The sequence below is a fragment of the Hippopotamus amphibius genome, chromosome 3, assembly GCF_030028045.1.
Source record: "Hippopotamus amphibius kiboko isolate mHipAmp2 chromosome 3, mHipAmp2.hap2, whole genome shotgun sequence".
Classification (NCBI taxonomy): Eukaryota; Metazoa; Chordata; class Mammalia; order Artiodactyla; family Hippopotamidae; genus Hippopotamus; species Hippopotamus amphibius.
In genome coordinates this window covers 32,629,528-32,648,753 of record NC_080188.1, presented here as the reverse complement: position 1 = coordinate 32,648,753, position 19,226 = coordinate 32,629,528, and positions in this window count along the sequence as shown.

Sequence of the window (19,226 nt, the reverse complement as noted above, 5' to 3'; positions counted from 1 at the left end):
ATTTCCAAGTAAACACCTACCTTAAGTCACTCATAGTCCACCAAAACAAAATCAGAACTCTGCTATTTGAAATCAGATCACAAATGTGTCCATGTGTAGCATTCCAATGTAATCAATAGCCAACAATCTGTTCTGAAATGATTGCAACCATCAGAGTTGTGCAAGCAATTCTTACTTTTTCTCAAATCAATTCATTTATTAACAGAGCAAACGAAGGGAAAAAATAAAAGACTACTTCAAGCTTTTTATCCCCATTATTATTCTCAAAGAATAGTACAAAGCGGAGGCAATGTAAGCTGGTCACAAAATGTTCCAATAAGAAAAAAAAAATCACTGCATGAAGAAGATCACTTTTGTTGGAGCTAAAGAGAATAACAGAAAACTGTGTTCTCTCAGGGCTGGGGCCAAGGCCCCAATTCTATTGCTATTGGAGAAAATGCTGCAAGTTCAAGAGTCAAACTCATTTCTATTATAAAAGCAGTAGATTATTCTGTGATTAGTGTCTGAAACTGCTAAGCTTTACCTCCTCTTCTATTTAGCAGTGTTCTCATATAACTTGGTATCTGGTAACTCCTTCCCTATCTACCAGGATCTGTGATGTTCTCTAATGTTTCATATAAATATATACACATGAGTGAGATACATTTTAAGCAGTCTGAGGTAACAAACTGATTCCGTTTTGAGGTAACAAATCTGAAATTGTAGCTTCTATCAATTTGTTGTTATCTGAGTGTGAAAGTGATACAATGAGACCCAATCAGAAGAATATATGCATTTGGGGTTTTTCTCTAGTGATGGTGATGGGTTAGTATCTTTCTACCAACTTGCCCTCACCCTTCTCTTTGAATACAAGACCAGATGCACATTTGCAAGGTTCTTTGCTCTGCTTGGAAATTTCATCACGGTCATTGAACAAGTTGAAGTTAAGTAGTGGGCACAAGGAAAAAAAAAAAAAAATCCCATGATGTTGGTCCAAATAGGTGAATGTTCCCATTAACAAACCTAGTCAGCTTCTGTCCTGGCTCATGAGGGGGATCTCTAATATTGATACTAACGAGTTCAAAAATGATAAGGGCAGTATTCATGCCAGAATAAGAAAGATAGTAATCATAACCTGCCAGAATTATCTAAATAGAAATTGCACCAATGCAGAGTGCAGAAATGCTAAAGTGGGAATATGGCTGAGACTAGAGCAGGATGTACTCAAAACAGCTTCATTAAGTAGGGAAATGTATCTTATGGATTGCAGTATGTAAACTTTTTTATTATGCACACACCCTGAGGCCTCAATCAATATTGCTTAAACCTGATGACGATGATTATTATAATTCCCAGTTGATCAATGTTTCAGTGTTCTAGAAGAATTCTAACTAATTGTCTAGCAAAGAAAGAATATGTATCTCGTATATTGCTTTCTAAAACAAGAAATTTTAAGAAACTAAATATAGTAGGAAATTAAGTATAATAAGGAAAAAATACTCAGGCCTATTTTAATGAATTTTGTACAGTAGGGATATATTTAAATTTTATATAGAGAATAGGATTCAAAATAGTAGTCCATTGTGGGGTTTTGTTTGTTTTGTTTATCCCCTAGCCCGCCGCTTTAGTGGTTAGATCCATTTGGACCCTGATCTGATACTTAGTAAGTCAAAGGTAGGCAGCAAGGAGAGATTTGAGGAAAGATTGAGGAAATGTCTGGGGACTATAAGAAAGCATGCTTAATGCAGTGACTGGTTATGAAAAAGAAGCACAATATTCTATATTAGTCCATGCAATATTTTAAATTGTTATTAATCAAGGTCACCATTTGGTATATACAAATTATCATAATTCAAGGAGGATTTTGTAAAGGAGTAACATACAAGGTTGGGCAAAGTACAGGGAGGCCATGTGGGATAGAACAATTCCCTATGGCTAGGAAGAGTAGGACACCATTCCTCCCAAATGGAGGGAAAGAATTACCACCATTCAGAGGTTGAGAAGTCTTTGTGGAATGACTGTCTCAAGGAGTTGAAATCTTTAGTCAAGGGATTCAATTGAATCCTGGCTGTACCACAGGGAGGGAGTGAAAGGAATAATGATTCCCACCTCATTCTCCTCTTCCAATCTAAGCTCCCTGGTAGCTAAACCCACTGGAAGTTTGAGGGAGAGAACCCACTAACGTAATCCATGTAGGTCAATTCCTGGGGCATGGCATGGGTGGAGAAGGGTAAAGAGAGGTACGGGGGAGGTGGGGAGGAAAACATCAAGCACGTATATCAGCCGCACAAAGTCATCCTTTCAAATCTTACTGACACGTAACTGTTTCTTTAAAACAAGGCTGAGAGATGTGTCAGTTCTCTTTCATTTTTAATAAGAGAAAGAGATGCTTAAATGCACAAAGCATTCATTTCACATAAGCTGCTTAAGTAGTATATTTTAGGGGCTAAACATATAAACTTTGGAGTCAAACTGTCTAGGTTTGAATTTTCCATCAACGCTTTAGCTGTATGACCCTGGACAAATTATTTAGCTTTTCTGTACATCAATTTCTTTATCTCTGTAGTAAGAGTATTATAAATCTTAATTCAGAGAAGTATTTTGAACATTCAATGAGATAATAAATGTAAATTCATGTGCAGAATTAGAAGCAAACCTCACTTAATGACAGCTACTATTACCATAGTAATTTTTACATACATTAGCAATAAAAAGAATGGGTACCAAGGATGAGTTCTACCAATTCAGACTCTCAAAGCCTTCTCCTGCTCATTTTCTTCTAGGTTATTTTAGACTGAAGAATCATTGTAGGTGAAGATGCAATGGTGAACTCAAATGGGTTCATCTCTAGCATCTTGAAAACTCTTGGTGCAAAATGGAATTAACAGAGATTTGTTGGAAATTTCTTTCTACACAACATATTAATGACAAAGATAAGTGAAAGCAAGACTAGACATATTTCTTCCCCGTGTAAACATGCTGGAAGAGCAAGCACAGGAATCTACAAATGCACCCCTATAATAGTGCACTGTCCTGTCACCCCCTTCTGGAATCAGATGATGCCATGTTTCATATTCTGAAAGGAGCCCTACAAGAGGTCAACGCAGAAACAACTTCCCCACATAAATCTTTGCTTTCTCCTGAAGTTAATCAAAATAAGCCTGGAGAACAGGCAGATTATCTGTGCATGGTTTCCTCCATGGGTTATAGGGGTTGTTTAAAAAAAAAAAAAAATTGCAGGCTTTCTAACACCCCTGCTGGCTGCCATGTCCTCCCGAAGATGTAAGCATATTCATCACTGCACAGCCTGTCTGCCAAGTATGCCTTTATAAGCAAGCCTTTTAAAACTATTTAGGCTCTCTTACAAGATTTGACTGAAGTACGTTTCCAATACCTTGATTTCCTGACTGGCTTGATTTTGTAATACAATCCAGTACTGTAGGATAATTAATATTTCCACAGCTGTGCTTTGTATAGTGGAGGTCTGCTGTAAGATTTCAAAAATAACTCATTCTTATTAATCCAGACTAACATGTTCAGAACACAAAATATAATAAAATGTAACTGTTCAATGACTTGTACTTCCTATGGCATTTGCATCCCTGATATCTAAGCCATAGCACTAATGGATTTTCAGGAAAGCATAACAACTTACTTGATGTATCTTGTAAAGATGCATCTTTGGTTTTCAAATTTCTTAGTTAGGATAATAATTAGGATAGTTAAAATAATAATGTATCAATTTTTTGTAGGGTTGCCAAGATAAAGTACCACAGGCTGGATGACTTAAATAACAGAAATGTATTTTATCACACTTCTAGAGACTAGAAGTCAGAGATCAAGGTGTCTGTAGGCTTGTTTCTTCTAAGGCCACCCTCCTTGGCTATAGATACCTGTCTTCTCCCTCTGTCCTCATGTGGCCCTCCCCTTGTGTATGTCTGTGTCCTACTCTCCTCTTCTTATAAGGACACCGGTCATATCAAATTAGGGCCCACTCTCATAACCTCATTTCACATTAATTACCTCATTAAAGACCTTCTCTCCAAAGAGTCACGTTCTGAGGTACTGAGGGTAGGACTTCAACATATGAATTTGGGGAGAATACAGTTCAGCTCATAACAGTTCACTGTTGTATGAAACTGTCAAAACATACTTCTGGGGCCAATAGTTTTAAACTTTATATCAGGAAGTTGGGCAGAGTCAAATCTCTGACTAATGAAGCATAATGTGCCCAATACTATTTTCAGTCTTTGCATTGGTGCTTCCCTCTGTTTGGAACGCTTTTCTAAGGAGAGTTCCGCAACTCACTCCCTTTCCTCCCTAAGCCTTTACTTACGGTCATCTTCTCAGTGGGACATCCCCTGATTTATACTTGGACCCTGCCCCCAAAACTCTCCATCACACTTTCCTTCTCTAATGCTCCCCAGACACTCACTGCCCTACTGAATGTCTTATACTTTACTTATTTTTAATTGTTCCCCATTATCAACTAAACTTTAAGTTCCAGGAGCTAAGGGTTTTTATCTATTATATTTCCTATGGTACTCCATTATAATAGGAGATTAATAAGTATTTGTTGAGTTCATATAAAATAGTTTCATAAATGTCATAAATGTAATTGCTTACCATTAAATAAGAATAAACAGTAATTTATTTTCTCTAATTTAATCTCCTAAGAACTTAATATTATCTGTGTGGTATTTTTGGAGGTATAAATGCATCTAAGCTTTGTATTTCCAGATTTCTCTAGCAAGCGAAGGAACTCTTGCCCACATGGTACTAAAAATTCCAAACACACTCACTTCAAACAGATACTGATTTAAAGCACCTCTTCAGGTACCCTGGAATGTAGAAGAAGAATGTGACAACAAGTGTAACATTTGTGAGAGTGATATTGAGATCTAAAACTGGGGTCAGTGAGAAGCTGGATAACATGAGGATGGCTGAGATAAGAAGCTAATTCCAGATTAACAATTCAGGGTTAGGCTACTTGATGTACAATGATGCCATTCTAACTTATTAAACAAAGTAATGGCTTGAGTAATGAAAAGAATGACTATAATATAAACCCAAGAAGGTAGAGAATGGAGAAACAGAAACTTTGGGGTAGTGAACATTTATATTAGCTGTCCTATTTAGTTGGCTTAGGAGATCTGTTGATTTGTATAGAAAGTACTGGAAAAATGAGAGGTTGGACTCAACCCATGCATCTTTTTTTTTTAAGAGTAGCTAGTACAGCATACTAGTATCCAGACTGTGTACTTCACACTTAATAATATGAAGGAAAGTAATTTTCTTCCATACAAGTACATACTTAAATGATAAATGTGATTGGATCATAGTTGGTACATAATATGATTTCAGACTGTAAATGAAGTTCCTTAGTTTCATGGAAAGATGTAAGAAGGTAGGAGCCCTGAATTCTTGAGTTAGTCCTGACATTTCTAATTATACAATTAGATTGAAATTTAAAGTGATTATACTGGTTGCTGTCTGGGGAATAGATTTATAGACATTTGTGGGGGGCGGGGTGTAAGAGAGGAAGCAGGAAAACCATTAAGAGGTGGTTTTGACACCCTTGTTAAAAATGAAATAACCTTGGACCAGATGATGGCAGGAAGCAGTTGGGTGTGGAGCAAATGGTGATAAGATGTGCTGATGAATTGGATGTCAGGTGTGAAAGAAGGAAAGAAATCAAGGATAAATGCGAGGCATCAAATACTGTGCTAGGTGGTAGGGCTCAAGCGGTAAACAATAGCAAAAATAAAATGGTTCCTATTTAAGTAGGCTATTGTTTGCTAGAGGCTCTCACCAGAAGGTATTCTTCACAGTTAACTCAGCACATGGTCCACAATAAAGGAAGCGTGCCATAAGTTTTAATGAAAGAAATGAACAAATTAGTCAATCAAGTTTCAATATTGTTAAGTATCTAGACTTTCCAGAATAATTATTTTATTTTATGAAATTTCATCCTCTTCTTCAGAAAAGATTTTTTTTAATTATACATATTTCTTTGTTCACATTATTATATGAATTAATTAGTGCTAAATAAGGCTAGAGTTTATAGATACTATGCCATCAATATTCATCCCTGCATCTTAAATATTTCTAATGTCTCCCTTCCTCATTTTTATGTGATATTTATAATTTCTTTTTGCTATAGGATACATGCTAAACCAAAAACTATTTATGTGTATTTGCTGTGTATTTTTTTCTTTTGTCCAAATTTTCAATATGTTTCTGATATGTTTATAGATTATCACTCAAATGTTCCCATCTTATGGTCCCAAAACACCAAATAATTTGATATTTTGCTTGGCATTTAACTTGATAATTTAGGTAGTTAATTTTATCTACAGTGAAGATGTTTGTCAAATTCATTTCTCACCCCACCAAAAGAAAACAAACAAAGCAATCAAACAAACAAATGCAAAAGAGCCCCCCAACCATACACCATAACAAGGTAAACTGTTTATGGTCAGTTTTATGCCAAGGAAGACCCCAGTTGCCCATTTTCCCTTGTTTCTCCCTTTCTCTCTCTTAAGAGACTTGAGATTACAATTCTGTGACCTGGGTTTACCATAACATTCTTGCTTTGACTTTTTAAAACTTTCTTTGAAAACATCTCTAGAGGGCATCTTTGAAGTCAGGAAACTTGGGAAAATATACATGATATTATCAAGGACTTCTTCAATTTGTAAAAAATCCAAACATACTATCCATGTTTCCAGACAACATGAACATCCTATAGAAATATAGGGGCACAGATTTTTATGACTTGTTTTCTAATTATTCCCAAAAGGAGTGAAACCACATTTCCCAGATAGTAGAATAAAACTCTCACAATCAAGAAAAAAGCACATACATATAAATCTATATAAACTCAAGTTTCATATATATAACCACAATTAGTGCAAAGAAAGCTCAGGAAAACTCCTATAACAATAATTATTGATTGTAGATGGTTCTACCCAATTTTCACCATAGGGCACTTTTCATACTATGTTCTTATCTCTCTGACCAACCATTTTCTACCCTAGTGTTAACAAAATTTCTTACCTTCCTAGTGATACTGGCAACAACTTTCTTTGACCATCCCCTCATACTCTTCAGCAATAAAATTGAGTAAATTTCTTTTCTGTATTCAGATATCACTTTTATTTTTAAATTGAAATACAGTTGATTTACAATGCTGTGTTAATTGTACAGCAAAGTGATTCAGATATATATATATATTTTAATATTATTTTCCATTACAGTTTATTATAGGATATTGAATATAGTTCCCTGTGCTATACAAGACCTTGTTGTTTATCCACTCTACATTTAATAGCTTACATCTGCTAAACTTACATCTGCATAGAGAACAGACTTGTGGTTGCCAAGGGGGAGGAGAATGGGGGAGGAATGGAGTGGGAGGTTGGGGTTAGCAAATACTACTTTTATATAGCCTGTGCAGTGTGCTATTATAAATATCCCTTTGCAAATCTTTTTAGTCAACTAATTGGTAAATTCATTAAAGGAAAAATTGTGTTTTATTCTTTCTCCGCCATTTATTCTTTCATTTAACAAATATTCATTAACTGCCTCCCTTTGTATTTCATTAAAAGTAGCATGTTGTTGATGGTACATTATACTATATTATTTTGTGCACAGATAAGAAAGAAAAATAATCTGTGTAACTGATCTATGATCTGCTATCAATAGTAAAACGCATCCTGTTTATTAAGATATTTTAAAACTTCAAAAATGTGCATTTCAGATGATGAAATTTGGCATGTACAAGAGATTGTTTTACATGCCCAGTATGTATCAGTGAAAAAAAAGAAAAACAAAAAAACCAGATTAAAGTCCCTGCTCTCACAAGGGGTACATTTCAGAAAGAAAAAAAAAAAAAAAGAGACAATACAAATTATGAATGAATGATGTTAGATGTTTATATATGCCATAAAAAATAGAAAAGACAAGTGTGTTAAATATTTGAGGTGTTAAATATTTGAGTTTTTAAATAGGGTGGACTCATTCAGGTGATGACATCAAAGCAATGACTAAAAGAAGTGACTGACTTTTCTACATGGATATTTTGTGATTGATCATTCCAGGCAAAGAAGAGGTAGTGCAAATGTCTTGAGGCAGGGATGTTCCTGGAATATTTAAGGAAAAGCAGGGAAGCTAATGCGACTGGAGAAGTGTGAGCAAGAGAAAAGTGAAAAGGAATGAAGTGACAAAGACAAGGGGGAGTTGGATCATGCAGAACCTCATGGGCCACCCAAAGGACTTTGGTTCCTACAGTGAGTAAAATGGGAATCTTCTGTAACATTTAGGACTGAATAACTTGAGCTGATCTATGTTGTAACAGGATAATTCTACTGTGGCTCGGGTGTGAATGGTGGTGAGGAGCCTGACTCTGGATATGTCTTGGACATAAAGCCAATAATGCTTCCTAACAGATTGGATGCAGGGCTATGAGAAAAAGAGAAGAGTCAAAGAATGTTCCTAACATTTTGGCCGGAGTAACTAAAAAGGTGCAGTTGTCCTCAAATGGAAAAGGAAGGCTAGAGGTAAAGAGAGTTTGGGGAAGCCAGGAGTTCAGTTTTGGATGTATTGATTCATGGTGTCTTGTAGACTCCCAATGGAGATATTGAGTAGCTAGTTGGATGTATATGTCTAGAATTTAGAAAAGCGGTCGAGGATTGAAGATACACATTTGGCAGTCATTAGATTGCAAATAGTTATCAGCCATGACACTGTGTGGTGCGATCCTGAAGGGAGAGAGTACAGGCAGATAAGAAAAGAAAGCCAAAGCCTGAGCACTTGACACCAACATTAAGAGTTCAAGGAGAAGAGGAGAAACCAGCAAAGAAATCTGAGAAAGACTGTTCAGTAAAGTAAGAGGAAAATCTAAAGTGCAAGTGTTCTAAAGGCAGATTTAACCTCAATAACCTAACTAGTCTAGAGTAAGTGCTCAAAAGTTGTTAAATGAATAAATTATTTTTTACCCATTGGCTATTTGATGGCTTGTGGACAGCATATTCTCTTACCCAAGTACAGTACCAAGTGATGCTATCCATCCTTCTTCTACACATTCCTCCACCACTAAAACACAGAGTGCAGGAGAAGATTCCTAGCAAGCTCTTCACAGTAATCAATTAGGTATGAGAAGGTGTCTTATGCATAAATTCATAGAGGATAGACAAGGGAAGAAAGAAGATATGAAACATTCAAATGGTGATATTTATGGTCAGCTCTGTTAAATTTTTCTGGGTGACAAGTTGACCTTATTGCTCAAAATAATACTTGGAAATTATAAGTAGAATTAAATACTTTCTTAGTTTGTTTCACATTTGTCTCTCAATAATGAGAATGGAAATGTATTCATCCAGGCAAATACTAACCCTTATAACTGTAGGCGTTTTTTTTCTTCTTCTTTTGGTCATATAAATTCTAGTTCTAGTTATGCCCATGAAGAAGAATTCAAGCAGACCAGCTGAACATTTACCACCCTGATGACAAATGGTGTTTTAGGTACGGCATTTCAATTTTGGTGCTGTGGATAGGAATGTAATAAATCAAATATTTATATGCTGTTCATTTTTGACAAAGCCTGTTCAGGAGGGATACAAAAAAACCACATATTTTATGAGGAAAAAAAAGCCTAGATAAAAATCCCAGTCATATAATTTACTGCAGTTTAGAGTTTACTACTGCTATTAACGGGCACCCTCTATTAGATGGTATATTGAGATAGTATTAGACAGGTGACTGGAAGAGAAGGATTTATGAAATAAGCTAAGGAGAGATAAAACTGAGGTTACATGGAGACATATAAGTCAGAGAAATTGAGGAGTAGATAAAAACAGCATTACAAAATGTATCAAGGTCAAGCAACTCATATTGCGGAATTGAGTGAATCAAGCCAGCTGATCTGTAACTGTCAGAACATTCCAGAGACTATTGCAGTGATAGATTAGAACTGTTCAAAATATATCATTGTACTTGTCTTATAAAATAATAAATTATATACATATGTGTGTGAGTGTGGTGTGTATGCGTGTGTTTACATATATACATATATATGATCTAACTAAAATGACTTTAACTAAAAGGCTAGAAAATTCAAAGTAACTGCAAAGAATAACAACAGTATGAGGAGTATGAGGATAGTTATCCTTCAAATTAGACAAAATGTTAATGTTCTCTTATATTAGTATGCAATTACGGAGAGTTAGAGAGTTGGGGTCAAATAATTCAAAGATTTGTTTATAATAATCTTCCTAATGGTTGCCACATCTTTCATCTTCCTGCCCCTTCTATCTATCTAATGAATTGATTCCACATAAAATATGACTTTAATTATGTTATCTCTCTTTGCTATTACTGCTATTCAGAATCATTTAATAACTCCACACAAAGAAATAAATCACAAATACGTGGGCATGGCATCGAAAGCTGACAGCACCTGTCTCCATTCTACAGATGAATCACTTATTATTCCTCCATAAGACTCCTTGGATCTGGTAGATAGCTTGGAGCTGCTTTCCCAGTTACACCCTCTTGGTTTTCTTATCCTTTAATCTTCTCTTGAACAGACTTGGCCTCCACTCCCCACACTCCACCACTGCTGACTTATTTCTCCTCATTCCAATTCCAGTCCCACATCCTTCTAATAATGACTTTCCTAGTTACTGCAACCCATGTGTAAAATCTTATCTCCTATAATTGATGCATTTTTTTTTCTTGGAAAGTAATAATTCCTATGCTTATATTCAACAATTATAAGGCCTAAACATTGTGAACATAAGGAATATGATGAATCATGATGAATTAATTTTTTGATGCTAAGAAAATTGATTTGACCACAATGGATGTAGCCAAAAATATTAGTATGCATATTTGCCAATCATTTGATTAACAAGGGGGTTCATAAAAACCTACAACTACCTTAAACATGTTATTTTAATATAAAGTATAAAATGCACATCCATTCACCCATTTTTTAAATGTAATTAAAGTTTTGCACTGTCTTCCTTGCATAAACTACTATTTCATGTGTGAATTTCAACTTGAGTGTCTTCAAAGTGAGCTGGAACTTAAGACGGTTGCTAAGCAATGTGATGTAGACTATCTCCAGATTTTTTTTATTTTCTTCCACTTTTTGGCAATTTTCTGCCTATGCATCATTCAGCAGATTTTCTTTTGCTTTCATCTTCATCAAGTCTGTCCTAAAGCATTCAAGTTCGTTTTCATACATGCATCAACACTTCATCTTTCACACTCATATTTCATCTGAACAAGCATACTTAAAGTTTATGATTGCAATGACAATGTTAACTGGAATAAATAGATTTAGAAATGAACACAAGTGATTCTTGGTAACGATTCAACTCAAATGGTACAAACATACAGGCTTTTCAGCTAGGACTTCAGTACGCAATGGATATTCATCTGCATAATTTACAGAGTTGAGTAACTAAAGGTCAGTGGAGATTTTTTTACTATAAAACAAATGATCAACAAATATGAATTCAGCAACTATAAACTGAACACTGTAACTGTAAGTCAGCAGTTGTCAGAGTGAAGGGCATGTGGAAGGCAGAGATACAGGAATGAGTGAAAAGGAGCACCGACATCAAAGACTATAAGTTCTCTGGTGCTTTATGAGATCTTGAAAAATAGCAGCAACAGAAGCAAAATATAGTCTCTGGTCTTAAGGCACATGAAAAATGCACACATGATTTGAAACTGAGGAAACTATTCCAAAACTGCCTCCCAGCCTCTCTTGAGCACAAACCGTTTCACTCTGTTCCTTTTGGTTCCCAACCAGGTGATTCTTGCCAGCGCCGATTCCCTTTTCCACCTCTGCTACCTGCTCTAGTGGGGTCCAGCTGCAGTAAGGGCAACAGAGAGTGTCTAAGATGCCAACTACTACAGTGTCTCTGATCTTTAAACAAGTTACACAGACCTGGGGACAATAATCTTCAGTATTTTCCTAGTACTAAAGTTTCTCACAGGCTGACAAGTACAATAGGTGAAACCACATGATCGGTTATCTATATGGATTTGAACAGTTAGTAGGACAAAGTACCTTCTGATGTTATGTGAGTACCCATGTTTAAGTTACTCTGTACATTTCTCAAATTGTTTAATTCATGATAAACTGTTTCCAAACTTCTTCCAGTAGCTTCTCCCAGGGTGGAACTAGCTGCTAGACCACAAGTGACTCTCCCTCTAATTGTATTTTACTTCCTTTGTGTGAGTGTGATTTTCCTCTGTTTCTCATCATAAGATGTTTGGCATAAGAAGGGAGCCTCATCACTTGAACATCTGGGACTTTCGCCTACTCAGCTCTGCCACAGTGGACACTTTAACCCATTTAATCCAGCCCAACTGTACCCAAAGCTCAGTGAGCTTTTGTGGTCATTTTGTCTAATTTCCACAAGGTATCAGAGATCTGTGATTTGTGAATTCATTGACTTTGTATTTTCCTGTTTCTACTAACGTGATGGTTACTTTTATGGGTCAACTTGACTGGCCCACAGGGTGCTCAGATATTTAGTCAAACATTATTCTGAGTGTTTCTGTGAGGGTGTTTCCAAATGAGGTTAACATTAAAATCAGCAGACTGAGAAAAGCAGATTGCCTTCCATAATGTGGATGGGACTCACCCAATCAGTTGAAGGCCGGAATAGAACCAAAAGGCCGACCCTCCCCTGAGTACAGGAGATTCCTTCCTACCTGATGGTCTTCAAACTGGGACACTGGCTTTTTTCCTGCTTTAAGATTTGAACTGAAACATCAGTTCTTCTTGGAGAAGGTCTGCCTGCTGGCCTTCGAGCTGGAACTACACATCTGCTCTTCTAGGTTTCTAGCTTGCCAACTCAATCTGCAGATCTCGGGACTTCACGGCCTCCATGATCATGTGAGCCAATTTCTTATAATAAATCTCTTTCTCCCTCCCTCCCTTTCTTTCTCTCTCTCTCTATCTAAGATATAGATATAGATATAGATAGATATAGACATATAGATATATAGAGATATATAAATATAGATATTCCTATTGCCTCTGTTTCTCTGGAGAACTCTGGCTAATATAACTAAAAAAGCCTTTTTTACATTTCCCTTTTCAAAGGCAATATCTTCTCCCACTTAATTCCTGCTCTGATTAATTTTGCTGAGCCAATAGGCTACCTGCTCCTTTTCCTCTTAGCCTCTTTAGACTAATGTCTGAATTAGACTGACTGCTTCCGTTTGGTTTTCTTTTTACCCCAATCATGACTCTCCAAATGCCTACCTCAATTTTATGCACTGAAATTCATGAGCAATTCTCATGCTGCCCAGGTGCTCAGTTTAGGTTGCTGGATCAACACATCCTAGCCCTTATAAGCACCCAAGTTTCTTCTTATTTGATTTTAAAAGTATCACATGCGGCTTATTAGGAAAAGAAATTAAAAGATGTATATATTCTGGGAACATTCTCCTATCCTACAGGAACACACACATGCACACGCACATGAAACTGTGCAATGATTCAACATCAACTTAGCAAGGGGTCTAAAATATTATACATGAATATTCTAATATGTAAAACTTACAAGCAATCTTATAAAATGAGCCATTTTTGGAATTGTTTAGAATGTTTAGAAATTTTTTTAAAAACTCAGCATCTTACGCAACCACAGATGGTGTGAGAAGAGGTAACTTCTATACTTTAAAAAAGTGACAATCTGTCTAGAAAAAATCCTAAAGTAGCCACTTGACCACTTTTATCTGAAATGTCAGGATACCCAACATTTAGATGGAAGGCCCATTGCCTGACCGCAATAGTCAAAGCAAATGTGAACCCAAACCTCAGTACCTCACTGAAGTGATGATATGGGCAACAGATAACTAGGAATATAGATAGGAGTCCCGACGAACTGGACAGTAATGAGAACCACCATATGCAAATCTCTGGGAAATGCTGGAGTTTCTAGCACAGAGAGTTGCCTTCTCCAACCACAACAGAATTCATTTTGCTAATCCATATATGCTGATCTATCCTAAAGTCCTAACTATAAATACAAGAGGGACTTCCCTGGCAGTCCAGTGGTTAGGACTCAAGCTTCCATTGCAGGGGACATGGGTTGGACCCCTGGTCAGGGAACTAACATCTGACATGCCACGTGGCACGACCAAAAACAAAAAGAAAAAAAGTCCTTAGGTGCCAAATATAAATACAAGAAAAACAAGGTTTAAAGCTCCCATGCCCTTCAATATACTGCAATTCAATATCTATCACCTACTTGTATGTTGGCCCTGGATAATTTTTGGTCTCCTGCATGTGTTCGGATCATCAAGATTCACAAATTGCAGCTCCATATTCCTGGCATCCCTAACTTTGTCTTAGAGGAGGAAGTGAAACATAAAATACTCAGCTCATGATTAGCACTGAGTGAATTTGCCATACCTTCTGTTCTCTTCATGAAGTGAGAAAGTTTTCCCAAGCCAATGAGACATGGAGAACCCTGCAGGAAAAAAACAAAGACTATATTATGAGGAAATAAGGCAATATTTCCAGTATTTATAATTAAAAACAGATGAATTTAATATTTCATAGAATTAAACATGAAAATACAGCTGCTGAGAAATAGGAATGGATCTCATAAATACATGATTTATTTGAAATACCCAAGATCCATTTAAATATTATACTTAATTTCTCATATTGACAGAACATCTTAATGAGCTCAAATCCTGCATCATCTTCAACATAAGATTCAGGAAATTCTCACTGAAAGTCTACTATATGCTAGGTACTGTAGTAAGCACTGTGTGTTAATGGATATATTGAATATGATACTAATCTTGGTAATGTTGAGAGTCTACAGTAGAGACAGAGAGAGACCTGAAAACAAATTAATATTATATACTGTAATATGCTCAAGTACAAGGTATTCAAGGTGCTGTGGGAACAAAGATATTGAAATATTTACCCAGGTATATCAATGATTAGCCCAGAGTCTAAAAGGATCAGTAGGAACTCCCCGGGAAACTAAAATCAAGGCAAGCATTTCAGGCAGAGAGGATATTGTTTTAAATATGCACGAGGGCATTTAATACTGTGTCCTATTCAGGTAAATAAAAATTGTTCAGTGTGGATGGACTGACAGACATGATTTACAAAGACTGACAGACAACATAAGAAAATAGAAGTCAGAATGTGAAGGGCTTTATATTTCCTGGTAAGAAGCCTGGCTTTTTTCTTACATGTGTCATTTGAAGAATTTTAAGCAAAGGAGTCATAATGTAAATCAGATTTATGTTTTACACTGGCTGTAACACTAGCTGTAATGTGGAGAATGGACAGAAGGAGATTTAGGTAGGAAACACCTGGGCTTGATCAAGTGACACTATGCACTTAACCATACTTCTTTACCAACAGGTCTTTAATCTTTAAACCACTTGCCAGACACTTTGCATATCTTACCTCATTAAATTCCCATAAGCGTTATATGAGTTAATTACCATTAACCCATTCCTAGTAAGAAAACTGAAGTGTAGAAAGTTAAATGAAATGTTAAGAAAAATGTACAGTTTTAACTTTGTATTTTTTGGTATTCTTTTGTATTTTTTTTTTTTTACTCTCCCACAAGAATCACGTAGAAAACATTCACGTTTATTAGCCTTTATGTAAACCTGATATCTATAATTAATCCATTTGTGTAAGACCATACTTATAAGAAAAAGCTTCTTGATTTTACTTGGCATACGTCAAAAAGAAAATTTTTCCTCTTTTAGCATATCGTGTTTCTAATGATTTCATAAAAATAATTAATCTAGTATGTGTATTTAAGTTACACATGTATATATAATTTATATACAGATATATTTGTATATATCTGTGAATACTATTTCTGCCTTATCTGTAAATCATTGTGTTATTATATCTGTGAATGATTATTTCCTCATTACCTCCACCACCACCAGTAACTACCAGACTAACCTTGTCATGTTCCACAACAGATAAATATAAAACGGTGGGAAAGAGTTCAAGAAGGGCATTCAGCATCAGTTATTTTAATATGAGCATAATAAACCTTTCAACCTTTTGGCAAGATTATTGTTCAGTGTAAGCAATATTTTTTAAAACTTTGGATTATTAGAAACAAATTTTTACTTAAACTTTGTGAGTCATATTCTGCATTCCTACGTCGTGAAGCTGTTTTTGTCTTATTAAAACATCTGAATCAAAATGTTCTCCTTATTCTTACCATTTTTAAACTCTTAGATGCAAAACAAAATTCTAATACTGCCTTAAAAACTGATTTCTTAAAAAAAAAATTAACATGAAATCGCTAAGTAATGCCCGAATTAACACAAATCAGAGTTCATTACATGGCATTAGCAGCTAATTTATTGAAATCATTACGTCTGCTGTTAGAGAGAGCCATATGCCAACTCAAGAAATAACAAGCATTTGGAATCAGGGTCATTGCCTTTATATTTGCATATGTGGTACATTAATTGATCTCATGTGCATATTAAAATTAAAACTTCATTTTTCTTCAATATTCCCTAAGAAGTTTGGTTAGCATTATGTTATTAAAGCAAATGTTTATTTCTAGATAATTTCTTTTGCATATGTAAATTGACTTATACAAATCATTATTAGTTATAGGTCCTAATTTTCCTTACATAGCAAGCATGTCTTTTTATTTTTTGAGAAATATTTTATACTTTTCCTCTTCTATCTTTATCCTCTATCCAGTGACAATTGCAATAATTCAACAGTTAATTCTGAGATACTTATTTACCTCAAGGTAGAAGCAAATAAATTATTAATAGCTGGATTTAAAATATATTTTTCTTTCTACTAAATTGTCCTATAATGAACAAATTCAATAAAGAGCTTAAAATAAATAAATAAATAAATAAATAAATAAATAAATAAATAAAATGAGCAAATTAAAGAACATATTTCTAAAGTTTTCACAAGCCTTATTAATAAAGTTGATTGCTGTTAACATTAAACAGAAAGTTAAAACAGTGGTGTGATATAGGTTATTTGCTTGTTGGTTTTCTTATAAATTTTACACAATTTATTCTATAATATGTATGTCACCTACAATAATATCACACAAAATCTCAAAAGCACATATTACAAATAGGACTAACTTTGACATGGTGTTTGTGCAAAAAAAAAAGTAATTAAGGCAAACTACACAGATTGCAAGAGTCCAATATGTAATTCTCTCAGTCTCTGTCTCTGTCTCTCTCAGACACACACACACACACACACACGCACACAACTACTGTGAGATTCCACAGGAATATGCATAGTAAATACTACATTAAGTAGCTTAGGTTTACTATCTATAGTCTGTGATATTGAATTAAATTGGTGACATATGCAATTGCTAAAATGCATGGCTTTCTGGGACTTACCTGGTGGTGCAGTGGTTAAAAATATGCCTGCCAAAAAAAAAAAAATCTGCCTGCCAACGCAGGGGACACGGGTTCAATCCCTGGGCCGGGAAGCTCCCACATGCCATGGAGCAACTAAGCCTGTGCACCACAACTACTAAGCCTGCGCTCTACAGCCCAAGAGCCACAACTATGGAGCCTGTGTGCCACAACCACTAACGCCCACACGCCTACAGCCCGTGCTCCGCAACAAGAGAAGCCACTGCAATGAGAAGCCCACACACGCACTGCGAGGAAGAGTAGCCCCTGCTCTCCACCGCTAGAGAAAGCCCGCACGCAGCAATGAAGACCCAAAGCAGACAACAATAAATAAATTAATTAGTTAATTTTAAAAAATGCAGGGCTTTCTGATCTCATACATTTCAATGACAGGAAAGGGACAGATATACCGTGATATGACATATCACTCTCTGAATTAAATTTCAGGGTAGCCTATAGAAAACCAGCGTATAGTTCCCCATTCCTAAAATAAACTAAAAATCTATAAATTGAAATATTACACTAGGAAAGCTACTGCGGAATGTGTTTGTGTGTGTTTATGTATCTCTGTGTATATCTATCTAAACTGGGGCTGCTTCATATATAAAATACATGAGAAATTAGGGAATAAACTAATTAAATAGTTAAAAAGTAAAGATATCCACTAACATGAAGAAATATTTCCCCTAATTATAAGAAATAAAACCTTGAAAATAACCTAAATATTGGGGGAAAATCTTCAGGAATTCAAGTTATTTTTAATAAAAAGCAGAAGAGATTAGGTAAAATTTTTATGGAGCTTGAACTGAGAGATAGAAATTAATTACCAGACATCTTATAGACAAAATAAATTCTCTTCAGACTACACAGGCAAACAATAGTAGACTGATTCATTGACAGAGAGATAGAGAAGTAGATATTTTTCAATAAAGAAGCAATCTTAATTGCAGGAAGTCATTCACATATACTGGAAAGCACACAAAACTGTGTGTCAGGAAACCTGAATTCAAAAAATTATTTATCTACTTGTATCAGTTTGGTACAAAAGTATGCAGTTGGAATGAACAGCATCTAAATTTCTCTTCAGCTCTTAAATTCTGTAAATAAAGTCCACTATATCCAAAAAACAAGTGAAAATTAATGGCAGGAGTCTTAGGTGATCATGTGAGGTTTATAAACTTCAGTCTGGATAAGCTACATAGCAGAGCAAAGAACTGTCCATTCCTTTCATCTACTTCTTTGTTTCATCCTCCAATTTAGTCATTTGTTAATTTAATAGGATAAAGTTCAGTTCACTGATTGGGCCACATTACTAAAAAAGTAATCTTGTTCTTGCATGTGGTGCCTTTATTCTGCTTATTCTCATGTGTTAAGATGAAAGCTGAGTCAGGGCCCCTTGGAACCTGTTTGACTTTTTCTCTTTTTTCTTTTCCTCTTTTTAAAAAATTGAAGTAAAGTTAATTTACAATACTGTGTTAATTTCAAGTGTACAGCAAAATGATTCAGTTATACATATATAGGTCCATCCATGTTGCTGCAAATGGCATTATTTCATTTTTCATGGCTGAGTAGTATTCCATTGCACACATATACATCTTCTTTATCCATTCATCTGTTGATGGACATTTACGTTGCTTCCATGTCTTGGCTATTGTAAATAGTGCTGCTATGAACATTGGGGTGCATGTATCTTTTTGAATTAGAGTTTTCTCTGGATATATGCCCAGGAGTGGGATTGCTGGATCATATAGTGGCTCTATTTTTAGTTTTTTAAGGAACCTCCATACTGTTCTCCATAGTGGCTG